Consider the following 11,355-nt stretch of genomic DNA (forward strand, 5'->3'; position numbering starts at 1 on the left):
CCGACGCTGAAAAGATATCATGCAGCCCGGACCTGCATAAAGCTCTATGGGGAAAAGCCTTAGACATCGAGCAATTTTAATGTACCACATAGTTTAAACAATTCAAGCCTTTACAAAATTGAACTAACTTTAAAGATGTCTTAATTACCTTGTCCCTCCATAGTGCTGATCTTCTCCACCTGCTCCTCTATAGTGCTGATCTTCTCCATCTGCTCCTCCAAAGTGCTGATCTGCTCCATCTGCTCCTCCATAGTGCTGATCGGCTCCACCTGCTCCTCTGCAGTGCTCATCCGCTCCACCTGCCCTTCTGTATCACTCATGGGCTCCACCAGCATGTTCTTGTCTCTTCCACCTGTGTGGTCCTCACCTCCTCTGGGTTGCTTGTGTTCTGGATCACAGGGTGTGAGACGCAGCGTCATCAGCTGATTATCATTGCCACTGGAATCCTGTTTCCATCCTCTGCAAGTTGAACAAGTGTTTTCCTTATTTAAAACCGGTGCAGTTTAAACTCTTGGTTAATCTCTGTTTTAAATGTTAATCTGTTTAAATCATACAGTCAAATTCTGTGAGTTCGTGGATGCTAAATTGCAAATGTGGTGAGCTGGAACTTGACATGCATGTGTTGTGCTCTTCCCAACATTCCCAAAAGCTTGCTCTCTTTTGGGGACTGAATAAGGAAATAGTTTAAGAGAAGGTTCACTCTAAAACTACATTTCAGTCATCAATGACTGATTAAATACGAAAATTAAGGACAAAACGTCATCTTTATCAGCAAATTTTGTGCAATTACTTCAATCAATTCTCACAATACTATGCAAATAAAACTGTGACAGTGGACAGGTAAAAATATATTTTGGAGACATGTTGTAGTTTGCCAAATATTAGAAAATGGTTTGAGGAAGTGCTGTTTGGCCGTGTCTAAAGCTAAATTAATATTTAAAATGTTGAATTGTATTAAAAGACACAGTATTGTGCTAACAAACTCTGTGTTGGTTATATAAAAATGGAAACCTCTTCTAAGTTTCCACTGTCAAGGAGGTTAGGAGTTTAAAGCGATGAATTCAAGTTTTAGGGGGGAGCCGTCCCTTTAAGATTTAAACGTTGATGCAAATATTTGCCATACTTAACACAAGTTGTGAACTGTGACTTTAAGAATGCAGTGCTGCATCTTACCTTCACAAAGGTATTCATAAAGTGAACCCATCTTCTAAAGGTAGTCCTGGGCATAGGTGGAGAGTGTGCAGATAGGGGTTAATATTTCACGCTTGACTTCATTCTTTTTGTCTCCTTGCAAAGAAGCAGAACAGGCTTGTATCCAATGGCATGGAGTTTCTTAAGCTGCAATCACAACATTGTGTATTTGCTGTTTAAGTAACAAAAAAAACCAGCAAAAAAACCTAAACATATTAGTTATTGAGAATGTATTACATTATTGCTGAAGCATCCAGGTCAATGGGATTCAGGATTTTTAACTTCATGGTGTATACCCAAGTATGTGCAAACAGGAAAGGCTTCTCCAGCTCCATCACCGAAAAAGCCCAGCAGCATCTCTACATCCTGAGAAGGCTGAGGAAAGCTTCTCTCCCTACCCCATCCTGACCACGTTCTACAGAGGAACCATTGAGAGCATCCTGAGCAACTGCATCACTGCCTGTTTTGGGAACTGCACAGTCTCGGAGCGCAAGACCTTACTGAGGATAGTGAGGATACTGAGGATGGTGATGGACTAGAAATCCATTGGGATCTCCGTGCAGTTTCGAATCCTGCAGACTACGATTTATTTTCTGTTCACATTTCGGGTTAATTATAAAGATGTGTTTTCTTGTGTTAATAGGGGTTCCAGTTGAAGTATGGGTGACCGCTAACTGTGCAGTAGTCGTGGCCGAGTGGTTAAGGCAATGGACTAGAAATCCTGCTGACTACGATTCATTTTCTGTTTACATTTCTCATGAATTACCCCCTTACAGTTTGATAGGGGATGATAAAGAATCGTGTAGTAGTTGTGGCTGAGTGGTTAAGGTGATGGACTTGAAATCCGTTGGGGTCTCACCGCACAGTTTCGAATCCTGACGACTCAGATTCACTTTCTGTTCACATTTCGTGTTAATTATACAGATAAGTTTCTTTTGCATTTTCTTGTGTTAATAGGGCTTCCAGTTTAAGTAGGGGATGATAGAGAATCGTGTGGTAATTGTGAAAAAAAAAGTGGCCGAGTGGTTAAGGCGATGGACTGGAAATCCAATGTGGTCTCCCCGCGCAGGTTTTTATTTTCTGTTCACATTTCGGGTTATTTATAAGATGTGTTTCACTTGTGTTTTCTTGTGTTAATAGGGGTTCCATTTGAAATAGGGGTGACTGCTAACTGTGTAGTAGTCGTGGCCGAGTGGTTAAGGCGATGGACTTGAAATCCATTGGGGTCTCTCTGTGCAGGTTCGAATCCTGCTGACTACCATTCACTTTCTGTTTACATTTCCTATGATTTACCCCGATCCAGAAACTTTACAGGTTGTTGTGTTAATATTGCTTCCAGTTTAAGTAGGGGATGATATTGAATTGTGTAGTAGTTGTGGCCGAGTGGTTAATGCGATGGACTTGAAATCTATTGTGGTGTCCCCGCGCAGATTCCAATCCTGCCGACTATGATTAATTTTGTGTTCACATTTTGGGTTAATTATAAAGATGTGTTTTCTTGTGTTAATAGGGGTTCCAGTTGAAATAGGGGTGACGGTCAACTATGCAGTACTCATGGCCGAGTGGTTAAGGCGATGGATTTGAAATCCATTGGCGTCCCCCTGCGCAGGTTCGAATGCTGCTGACTACAATTCACTTTCTGTTTACATTTCTTATGAATTACCCCGATCCAGTAAGTTTACAGGTTGTTGTGTTAATAGTGCTTCCAGTTTAAGTAGTGGATGACAGTGACTTGCGTTGTATTTATGGCCGAGTGGTTAAGGCGATGGACTAGAAATCTATTGGTGTCTCCCCGCGCAGGTTCGAATCCTGCTGACTACGATTCAGTTTCTGTTTACATTTCCTATGAATTACCCCGATCCAGTAAGTTTACAGGTTGTTGTTTAATAGGGCTTCCAGTTTAAGTAGGGGATGACAGTGACTTGCGTTGTAGTAGTGGCCGAGTGGTTAAGACGATGCACTAGAAATCCATTGGGGTCTCCCCGTGCAGGTTTGTATCCTGCTGACTACGATTCACTTTCTGTTTACATTTCCTATGAATTACCCCGATCCAGTAACTTTACAGGTTGTTGTGTTAATATTGCTTCCAGTTTAAGTAGGGGATAATAGAGATTTGTGTAGTAGTTGTGGTCGAGTGGTTAATTCGATGAACTTGAAATCTATTGGGGTCTCCCCGTGCAGGTTCGAATCCTGCCGACTATGATTAATTTTCTGTTCACATTTTGGGTTATTTATAAAGATGTGTGTCCTTGTGTTAATAGGGGTTCCAGTTAAAATAGGGGTGACTCTCATCTATGCAGTACTCATGGCTGAGTGGTTAAGGCGATGGACTTGAAATCCATTGGGGTCCCCCTGTGCCGGTTCGAATCCTGCTGACTACGATTCACTTTCTGTTTACATTTCCTATGAATTACCCCGATTCAGTAACTTTACAGGTTGTTGTGTTAATAGGGCTTCCAGTTTAAGTAGTGGATGACAGTGACTTATGTTGTAGTCGTGGCCGAGTGGTTAAGGTGATGGACCTGAAATCCATTGGGGTCTCCCCACACAGGTTTGAATCCTGCTGACAACGATTCACTTTCTGTTTACATTTCGTGTTAATTATACAGATATGGTTCTTTTGCATTTTCTAATGTTAATAGGGCTTCCAGTTTAAGTAGTGGATAATAGAGAGTTGTGTAGTAGTTGTTGCCGAATGGTTAAGGCGATGGCCTAGAATCCCATTGGGATCTCCGCGCAGGTTCGAATCCTGCCGACTACGATTTATTTTCTGTTCACATTTAGGGTTAATTATAAAGATGTGCTTAACTAGTGTTTTCTTGTGTTAATAGGGGTTCCAGTTGAAGTACGGGTGACTGTTAACTGTGCAGTAGTCGTGGCCGAGTGGTTAAGGCGATGGACTAGAAATCCATTGGGGTCTCCCCGCGCAGGTTCGAATCCTGCTGACTACGGTTAATTTTCTGTTCACATTTTGGGTTAATTATAAAGATGTGTTTTCTTGTGTTAATAGGGGATCCACTTGAAATAGGGGTGACTGTCAGCCATGCAGTACTCATGGCCGAGTGGTTAAGGCGATGAACTAGAAATCCAATGTGGTCTCCCAGCGCAGGTTGGAATCCTGCCGTCTATGATTTATTTTCTGTTCACATTTCGGGTTAATTATAAAAATGTTTTTCCGTTGTGTTTTCTTTTGTTGCAATAGGGGTTCCAGTTGAAATAGGGGTGACTGCTAACTGTGTGGTAGTCGTGGCCGAGTGGTTAAGGCGATGGACTTGAAATCCATTAGGGTCCCCCTGCGCAAGTTCGAATCCTGCTGACTACGATTCACTTTTTGTTTACATTTCCTATGAATTACCGCGATCCAGTAAGGTTACAGGTTGTTGTGTTAATAGGGCTTCCAGTTTAAGTAGGGATCAGTGACTTGTGGCCGAGTGGTTAGGGCGATGGACTAGAAATCCATTGGGGTCTCCCAGCGCAGGTTTGAATCCTGCCGTCTATGATTTATTTTCTGTTCACATTTTGGGTTAATTATAAAGATGTGTTTTCTTGTGTCAATAGGGGTTCCAGTTGAAATAGGGGTGACTGCTAACTGTGTAGTAGTTGTGGCTGAGTGGTTAAGGTGATGGACTTGAAATCAATTGGGTTCTTCCCACACAGTTTTGAATCTTGCCGACTCTGATTCACATTTTGTGTTAATTATACACATATGGTTCTTTGCATTTTCTTGTGTTAATAGGGCTTCCATTTTAAGTAGGGGATGACTGCTAACTGTGTAGTAGTTGTGGCTGAGTGGTTAAGGTGATGGACTTGAAATCCATTGGGGTCTCCTGCAGGTTGAATCCTGCTGACTACGATTCACTTTCTGTTTACATTATACACATATGGTTCTTTTGTTTTCTTGTGTTAATAGGGCTTCCAGTTTAAGTAGGGGATGATAGCAAATTGTGTAGTAATTGTGGCCGAGTGGTTAAGGCGATGCACTTGAAATCCATTGGGGTCCCCTGTGGGTTTGAATCCTGCGTATGTTCACTTTTTGAATCCAGTAAGTGATGTTCTTTGTAATATTTTGTGTTAATAGACTCCATTTGGTTAGCATACTGTATGTTTTAACATTAGTGGTAATACTAATTTACTGATTCATTTTCTGTTTAGGGGTTCCCTGACTATAATTGACTTCTCATTCATTGTGTAATATTCCAATTTTCCTTTACATTTCCTTTTTGTACATTCAAGAGGGTTAAGCGATGGGGTGACTAAAAATACAGTTTGTCCTGCCATTGAATCTGTTCTTCTAATTACACACCAGTTTTGTTGGTGGAGTTTAATATACCGATTACAGGCAGGTTGTTGACTGAACTTCTGCTGTGTTTAACAGATCCTGTATCTGAGTCAGTATAATCACAGGTATTAGTTGTGTGATGAAATGTTTCTCCTTAAGTATCTGGGTTGTTTGAGTGAGGTTGGTGACACAACAGTTTTTGTGTCTTTAATCCACACATGTTACCCATCCTTACTTTTTGTTCTTTGGTTAATTTTGTTTCTGTTTCAGTGATGTTCACTGTTTTAGTTTATTGTAGTTTGAATGAGTGGGTGAATCCAGGTTGTAGAGTCTATTGCGCAGGACTGAATATGCATGTGTTCATATAGGATCCAGTTCTTGTTGAGGTTCTAATGGTTACAGTGTTGTAATTAAAGTGAGGTAGTTACATGGTCAAATGTCTGATGGTAGGGATCAGAAGCAAATAGGTTGTCACGTTTCAGGAATTCCATGACAAAGATGGTTTGTGTTTGAGTTAGTAGGTCCAGTTGTTTGTAGTACTGACGTAGTGTTTGTTGTCTTTCTATAAATTGCTTGCACAGTTGTTGAATCCTAGGCATTCAATGTTTTTGTTAATTTCCCGAATACTTGTCACAGTTTAATCATTTTACAGTTTTAAGTTGAGACCTGACTGTTTAGTCTCACATAGTTATGAGATGTCATGTAACTTTAGTAATCAGTGATTCTTTGTTACATTGAGTCCATTAAGAGTCATGGGGTTGAAGTTGGCTGATAGTTTGGTAGTTACTTGTTCCACACAGTATTCTTTACTGTGTTAAAATCTTGTCTTGGTGTGGATCTCTTTGTTTCATTTCAGTAGTGATTCCATGAGTCAGATACAGGTCAATATCCTTTCTTTGTTTTGTACATTTTATGATTACCCATTGTGGAGTTTTACAGTTTGGTGTTGTTCATTTTAGAGTGAATCAGGGAGTTGAGTTGGGCCAAGCAGAAACAGGGTTTATGATCAGTTTCAATGTGGTTTTGTTGAAATCCTGTGAGTTCCTTTCATTTTATTGCTCTGAATTGTTTGAAGCATTCCACATTTACATAAATTGTCTGTTTGTTCTAGGGTACACCTAGTCCATTGAAGAAGCACTGCAGAAACAACTGTACTTATTGGATCTACAGTGCCAGTGGTGTTGTGTCCTCTTTATTTTAAGTTTGCTGATTATCACCCACATATTGGACTTTACAAGTTCTGAGTCTCGTTTTTCTATGGTAAGAATTTACATTTTACATTAGTCCAGACATTACAGGTTGTCTCATTGTTAACTGCTTCCAGTTATCTTCTGAAGTGCCTGTGTAAGGTTGATTTTGACTAAAACTCCATTTCATTTAGTGTGACTCCAGTTGAAGTTGACACCTTCAGCCTCTCATCATGTTCATGTACATTCCCATACAGATCCATTTGACACAACATCAGTTAAGTTACAGGTTTTAAATGCTCAGTTAAGAGATTCAGTTATAGTATGGCTGAGTTATAAATGTAGTGACAAAGAGGTTCCTTTGGTGGTCTCCCCTACATTATGATCCTTTCACTGTTGCAGTTGTTAATGTGCTTTCACTGAAAGATGTTTTTCTCACAGATGTGTTCAATTGTGAGATCTGTGAAATTCTCACTTTTACTTGTATTTGGCACCACAACTGACACACCATTCAGTTGCTCCTCCACCTTTGAATCACCTGCAGTTTGTTAATTCTTTTCACCTTCAATTCTTGAAGTCTTGGAGTTCACCTGGTTTACACAATGCTGTACTCACCATCCAGCACTGAAGATTTTCTGTCTTCTTTAGAAGGCTGACCATCAAGACCCGAACTAGTTGAAGTGCAGTCACTGCTGTCTTACAAAGGCATTCAACCCATCCACCACATAGATTTCCTGACATGTTTGTTGTGTTTAAGGTGTTGTAATTTCTTTACCTTCAGTGATGTTAAGTTGAAGGACTCTCCTGGGGTTTCAGTTTTTGAACTTCATCTGGTTGGTTTAACATCACAGATCATGTATCAATTTTGAACATCTTGAGATTGAATTTTATCCAGTCATAGGGCTTCCTGTTACATCAGATGTCAGTGACCAAGAAATGCAGTCCTCCATTGTATCTGAATTTCCTATATTCACCTCATGTACCTTCTTTGACTTGCATGTCTACATAATGTCCTCTTTACATTATTCCTCATTGAAATCATGCTTGTGTCAGATCACATAGCATCTGTTTCACTTTAGTTGTGTTTTTCCTGCCAGCTGTCCATGTTTACTGGTCTTGTTTTCACATTCCGTACTGTTTAGTTTGTACATCATCAGCTGTTCATTTCCATGTCCCACTTGAAGTTTAATTTGACTGTCCTGTTCTTTTTTACTAGTTCACTTGTAACTACTGTTTCTCAGTGTCAATTCAGTCCAGCTTAACTTTCTGACAGTTTATCTGTCAGACCCACGTAAGTCTATCTCACATCTCATCATGCAGATCAATCCACAGTGCTCGAACAGTGCAGTGTTATGAAGTGTTCTGACTTCCACTTTTGTGTTTCTTGTGTTAATAGTTCCAGTAAGTGATGTAATTTAATAGTCATGGTTGAGTTAAATGTAGGTGAGTAATCCTGTCATGATAAATCGATACACCTGATTTTCTCCGCCTGTGTTTACCAGATGCTGAAATCTTTCAAACGTTTATCCATTTTTGTCATCCGCTGAAGTAATTTGCAGGACCTGAAATGAGCCATGTCTGCTAACTGTTGTCAATCATAGTGAGGCACACACTGCTCACATTCATTCCCCTGACACAGTTTATACTTCTGACACATGTTCTGTTTTACACTTTGTATACCACCACAGTTGTCTTTGATAACATTCCTCCTTTAACAGTTTAACAATCAGTTCCTACATACTGTATGTCTCATTATTACTGAAGTAACATAATCTACAGTTTGAATGCTGACACGATTTTTCTGTTTACATTTTCTATGCACCCTTTTACATTTGGTTAATTATAAAGATGTGTTCACTTGTGTTTGTGTTAATAGGGTTCCAGTTGAAGTAGGGTGACCGCTAACTGTGCAGTAGTCGGCGAGTGGTTAAGGCGATGGACTTGAAATCCATTGGGGTCTCCCCAGGTTCGAATCCTGCTGACTACGATTTTTCTGTTTACATTTCCTATGAATTACCCCAGTAACAGGTTGTTGTGTTAATAGGGCTTCCAGTTTAGGGGATGAGAATTGTGGTAGTTGTGGTTAAGGCGATGGACTAAAATCCATTGGGTCCCTGCAGTTTGAATCCTGCTGACTACGATTCGTTTCTGTTCACATTTCGAATATACAGATAGTTTTTTTGTTTTGTGTTAATAGGGCTTCCAGTTTAAGGGGGATGATAGAGAATTGTGTAGTATTTGTGTCCATGGTTAAGATGGACTTCAAATCCATTATTGTCTCCCAGCAGGTTTGAATCCTGCGACTACATTTGTTTTTTTTCTGTTCACATTTCTTAATTATACAGATATGGTTCATTTGGTTTCTTGTTAATAGGCTTCCAGTTTAAGTAGGGATGATAGACTTGTGTAGTTGTGGCAGTGGTTAAGGTGATGGACTTGAACCATGTCTCCTGTGCAGGTTAAAATCCTGCTGACTACGATTCACTTTCTGTTTTTATTTTATTAACTCTCCAACTTTACATCACTTTACTGACCATTACACTCACATCATTGACCATCACACTCACATCAATGACCATCACACTATTACTGATCTTTACACATCATTAATCACACATCAGACCATCACACTCATCAGTGACCATTAAACTCACATTACTGACCATCACAATCACTGATCAACATACATCACTGACTTTAAACTCACATTGCTGACCATCACATGACCATCACATGACCATAACACTCATCACTGACCATCACAATTACATCACTGATCATCACACTCACATCACTGACCATCACACTCATCACTGACCATCACATTCACATCACTGACCATTACACCATCACAATCATCACCGATCATCACACTCATCACTGATCATCAGACTCACACTGATCATCACACATCACTGACTATTTTCACATTACTGACCATCACACTAATCACACCATCACACTCATCACTGACCATCAGACATCAAATCATCACGCTCACATCACTGACCATCACACTCATCACTGACCATCACACTCACATCACGGACCATTCACACTCATCACACCATCACTCACCACTCACCATTACACACTCATCACTGACCAACACACTCACATCACTGACCATTACACTCATATTACTGACCATTACACTCACATCACTGATCACACTCACATCACTGACCATCACACTCATCACCATCACACATTACTGACCATCACACCATCACTGACCATCACACTCATCACTGACCATCACACTCACATCACTGACCATCACTCACATCACTGACCATCACACTCATCACTGACCATCACACTCATCACTGACCATCACACTCATCACTGACCATCCATTCACATCACTGATCATCACACACATCACTGACCATCACACTCATCACTGACCATCACACTCATCACTCATCATTATGAAATCACTGACACTATCACTGACTCACCCAGACACATATCATGACCATTACACATCATCACTCATCACTGACATCACATATCACTGACCATCACACTCATCACTGACCATTACACTCTCCATCACTGACCATCACTGACCATCACACTCATCACACCATTCACATCACTGATCATCACACTCATCACTGATCACACTACATCACTGACCATCACACTCATCACTGACCATCATTTACATCACTGATCATCACACTCACCACTGACCATACACACATCACTGACCATCACACTCATCACTGACCATTACATTTACATCAGATCATCACACTGACCATACATTCATCACTGATCATCACACATCACTGACCATTACACTATCACTGACCATTACATTCACATCACTGACCATCACACTCATCACTGACCACACATCACATCACTGACCATCACACTCATCACTGACCATCACATCACTGACCATCACACTCACTGACCATTACACATCACTGATCATCACATTCATCACTGACCATCACTCACATCACTGACCATCACACTCATCACTGACCATCAATCACATCACTGATCATCACTAATCACCATCACACTCACATCACTGACCATCACACTCATCACTGACCATCACACTCATCACTGACCATCACACTCACATCACTGACCATCACATCATCACTGACCATCACATCACATCACTGACCATCACACTCATCACTGACCATCACATCACATCACTGACCATCACACTCATCACTGACCATCACACTCACATCACTGACCATCACACTCACCACTGACCATAACACACTCATCACTGACCATCACACTCAAATCACTGACCATGACGCTCATATCACTGACCATTACACACTCATTCACACCCACACTCATCGGATCCTTGGCAGAAACATCATACAGAAATGAACCTGAGATATTAGAGGAGTGGCAGGAGTTCTACCTCCCAGATCACATGTACAGGTGATTGGTGTTTTAAGGAGTTCACCTGTGACTCCTCGAAGATGAACTGGTGCTGATGGTGTATGAGGATAGAAAAGTGTTTGCTAATGAAGGTAACAGGCTCCATCTCACCAATAACAACCTTAAGGAACCTTTGAACATGGCCTCCAGTTCCAGGAACCAAAGAGTACAATCGAGGTCAAAGCTTTGAGGACATGTTGAGATGGACTTCAGTGTTTCTAAGTTTAATTCCAGCTTCAAGAGCTTCCTGATTTTCAATCTCTC

At 40.7% G+C, this 11,355-nt stretch overlaps 1 protein-coding gene and 1 non-coding gene across 2 annotated transcripts in view; both read left to right on the top strand.

Annotated features, from left to right (window-relative positions):
• LOC124376818 (piggyBac transposable element-derived protein 3-like) overlaps window positions 1–11,355 on the top strand; it is a 348,640-nt gene that overhangs the window by 123,969 nt on the left and 213,316 nt on the right. The window lies entirely within an intron of this gene.
• Window positions 4,061–4,142, top strand: trnas-aga. Its single transcript has one exon. It is a non-coding gene; the product is annotated as a tRNA-Ser (tRNA).

This window comes from Silurus meridionalis, chromosome 23 (assembly GCF_014805685.1).
Source record: "Silurus meridionalis isolate SWU-2019-XX chromosome 23, ASM1480568v1, whole genome shotgun sequence".
Taxonomy (NCBI): Eukaryota; Metazoa; Chordata; class Actinopteri; order Siluriformes; family Siluridae; genus Silurus; species Silurus meridionalis.